At 44.6% G+C, this 3,982-nt stretch overlaps 1 pseudogene; it reads left to right on the top strand.

Moving 5' to 3' along the window:
* The first annotated feature begins 2,841 nt into the window (after positions 1-2,841).
* Positions 2,842-3,982, top strand: part of LOC102247677 — a 7,515-nt pseudogene continuing 6,374 nt past the window's right edge.

Genomic DNA, 3,982 nt, shown 5'->3' with positions numbered 1-3,982 from the left:
GAAGCTTTCAGCTTCTGTAGCACACTTGATCTCTTTCTCTCCTCCGCACACATGCACATGCATGCTCACACACACATGAGAATATATAATAAAAACTGCATTTACTTCTAGATCTAGAAAAGCATTGAGTCTTATCATTCAACAACTAGTATTTAGTGAGTATTTACTATATGCCAGGCCCTGTCTATGTGCTTGGGATCCACCGATGAACAAAACAGACCAAAAAACCTATCTGCTCTGCAAAGCTCACATTCTGGTGGAGATGTTATATTCCATGTGAATGAAAGTATCAGATTCTTCTCTCAAATGATACTTAACTGGGGGAGGCATGGGTAAAATGGGAGGACCACAAGCAACATGGTGTGGACAAGTGGCTTCTGTGAGTGGGAGAGGGGTTAGAAAAGGGATGTGACAGAGGTAGATTGAACTACTTTATAATTATGTTTGGATAAGACCATTTATCCTTTTAACAAAAATGGATAAATTCTATTAAAAAATCTAGGAAGCATACAAGTAAGCAAATTTGATAAATTAAGTGATTTTTTTCCCTCCCAGCAAATCTATTTTTGCTTTTCCTTTTTTAACATTATCTATCCATCAGTCAGTCAGCATTCCATCCTTATAGTTTTACAGTATGGCACTTCCCAGATAAGAATCCCATTCTTTTTCTTTTTTTACATGGTTTTAAGAGCCATCTGGCAGTCAGGCTGTTGAATTGAATTCAAGGATGCTTTCAGATTAGTGCCATGAAACAGGCAATTCACCATATCTCCATAAGGCACATTACTGTCCCCCAGTGAATGATACCTGACAGAAACAGTAAAGAACAACTTATCTAGCATCTAACAAGCATTGCTTTTCCCAGGATGGGCAGAGAAAGGGATGCTGAAGGGAGGCATTGCAGTAAGTCTTATCATCATTGAGTAATCACAATGAGTGCATTGTAAGTCTGTCAGCCCACGCCAACCATTGTAGCTGGAAAACTTATGCTGTGGCACCTGTCCTTGAAGAACTTAGGTGAAATTCCATTTCAAAAGAAATATAATAAAAAAAGTCCAATTCTCTAGAAAGTCCAAAAAGAGAGCACTCTGTAGGTTTATTCCTGGGGAAAGGGAAGTGGTTCCTGCAACCATGTGTGAGACTAGAGTAGATTTCTGTCACCTGACATTGTTGCTGAATCTTATGGGAACACAGAGCTAGAGCTGCTACCAAACATTCATCATGGGTCTCCTGTTCAGTTATGAGTGTAATCTCTCAGAAATGCTTACAAAAGTGCTATAGCAGAAAGACCTTACATAGGACAACACTGTCGCTCAACAGCCCTGTTGGCTGCTATTTTCTACTGGAAATAGATAGAAACCTCTGTGTAAGTAAATAATGATATCCTGAGGCAGAGGAAGACTTTTCTAATCCTTAACAGTGTCCTTTGGGACTTGTTTAGAGATTCATGGAGTCATAAGGTGGGTATCACTGGAAATCAGTTCCAGATTTCCACGGGATTCTGTATTGTGAAAATTGCCACATCAAATGAACAATGAGTTGGTTCACAGCTATTTTGGGGTGGATGGGTGGGAAATGTCATCACAATGGTTGTTTCCCAATTTATAAACCAGTAGGATTTTTTTTCTTGGAAAATTGGACACATATGTAGCTGTAACTAGTATGATATTTAGTTTTCCATTTTTTAAGAAGTATGAGTAAATAAATGTCTACTATATACAGTGCTTTGTGTAACTAGCATCAGTGGAGAATGGGTTTGAGCAATGCTAATAGGATTTTATAAAATAATTATTAAAAATCTCTATGGGGTGAACATTTAAAACAATTATTTTCCTGAGGTCATAGACTCAACCTAAAATTAAACCCACAGTTAGTCTACTGTGGCTAGAGGTGATCAAAGATTAAGTGGATTTGCTTCACTGGGGGTCCTCAGTTACCACCAAAGCACCTTTCATCTCTGGATTGAGGCCTGTTCCTGTAATGTAACTCATTTGGTTCTTTTACACTTTCTCCCCTTCAACCTCAATAGATTCCTGTGGCTTTTGTGTTATATTTTCATAGTTCTGATCAAATAATTATTCCCATCCCTCTTGCTCAGGCTTCTTTGCATCATCTCTTTTGTTGTGGATTTAGACTTGCATGAGCTCCACTCCTTCTTGTCTCCTCCCTGCTAATTCCACACAGGAATTATTCTATGGGTGAATAGAAGGTATTGACTGTTCAATGTGTTTTTCGTGTATTGTCAGCTGCTTTATTGCTGCCTTTCTCCAGATTTTGCCACTAAAAAGCAAGGAAATGTTCTTTTAAATCACTAGGCTCCTGTCATGTCCCAATGGAATGGATGCCTATGATTGGGTAGATACTATGAGTAACACTGAAAGCTATGTCTAACTTGTGTCAGCAGCAAGGTGGCAAAGAATACAGAAATACCTCCTCAGAGGATACAGAAAAAGCCTCCTCAGAGTGGAACCATTTTCCCAGAAAAAATTAAGCTTACCATTTTCTAGTGTCCAGGGACTTATAATCATGGCGAATGAGCATAAAGTTTAAAATTTCAGAGCAAATCTCCTTAAGAGCAGAACTGACCTCAGCTCCAACTTAGCCTCCACTGTTATTAAAAATAAAAATCCTAGAGCAGCCCTCATCACGTCTACTTTGCTGGCTGGCTATTTGGAATTTTGAAGGATAATTTTTTTTTTCTAACCTCCCATGCGGCTGTAAATTCCACCACTTCAAACCCACCCACCAAGGACCCTGAATCTGTCCATCCCAGTCAAAGCAGGACCTTCTGGCTGGGTCCCCCTGATTTGGGCTGACTTTGCGCCTCCTAACAACCTTAGCATGATGACTTATCTTAATCAACCACCTTACCCAGTCAAGGGACTGAGTCTGACCACTTTGGGCATGGATTTGCTGCACCCTCGGTGGGCTACCCAGGGCCCTGGGCTTCTTGTCCCTCAGCCACCCCCCAGAAACAGTGCCCGGAGATGACAGTGTGCACCCAGGCTCAGCTAGACGTGCTGGAAGCACTGTTTGCTAAGACCTGCTACCCAGATATCTTCATGTGGGAGGAGGTGGCACTGAAAATCAACTTGCCTGAGTCCAGGGTGCAGGTAGTGGTTTAAGAATCAAAGAGCTAAGTGCCAAAAAAAAAAGATGGCGGCTGGCAGGATGGAGGTGAGGGATAGGAAGTGAGTGAGGGGATGAAAAGAGAGTGTGTGGATGTGTGTGGTGTGTGTGTGAGTGAGGGAGGGACAGTTAAATCCGGCAGGAGCAGCAGAGGCTGGCAGACCAGGCTCTCTGGGACAGGGAGAGACTACCACCGCTGCGGGCACTCCCCGGACGTGGGACTCGGGCACGGAGCCCACACCATCTTGAAGGGGAGAGCGGCCTCTTCTAGGAACTCATCAGCACCACCACCCAGACAGACCTGGGACACTGCCCTCCACCCGGCAGCCACTCCAGCCAAAATCCTGCAGCCACACCGGCAGACTCGCAGACCCTGGGATCTCCACCACCAAAGGAACACTGCGCCCGCAGCAGTAAGTGCAACTCCCCCTCCCCAGCAGCAGACATCGGACATCGCATTCGCGTGTCTCCAGCACGCAGGTCCCTGAGGCACACCACTCCATAGACTTCTCTTGGGAGTCACTGTGAGCCCCAGCTGGGTGTGATTTCTGTACAGACACAGGCGAACTGCCTTCCAGAAGAAATTCTGAATTCCCTCTGCCTGAATAACTGCCCCCACACACCCAGCTGCGCAACTTAAGCGCCAGGGCCCTTCAGCGCCAGGGTCCCTCAGGGTCCCTCAGGGTGCGTCAGAGCTCAGTGCCCGGCAAAGGCACTGCCACGGTTGCTCATTCCCCCTGAGCCAATCTATCCACAGGGCACTTTGGGAAGCCGCAGTGAGCATCCGCTGGGTCCGATCTTGGACAAATAGGGACGCACTCCCCTGGGCAGTAGAAATTCTGAATTCACCTAC

Source organism: Myotis brandtii, unplaced genomic scaffold, assembly GCF_000412655.1.
Source record: "Myotis brandtii unplaced genomic scaffold, ASM41265v1 scaffold48, whole genome shotgun sequence".
NCBI lineage: Eukaryota > Metazoa > Chordata > Mammalia > Chiroptera > Vespertilionidae > Myotis > Myotis brandtii.
The sequence above is the reverse complement of the archived record's forward strand: the minus strand, read 5'-3'. Positions and strand labels throughout refer to the sequence as shown.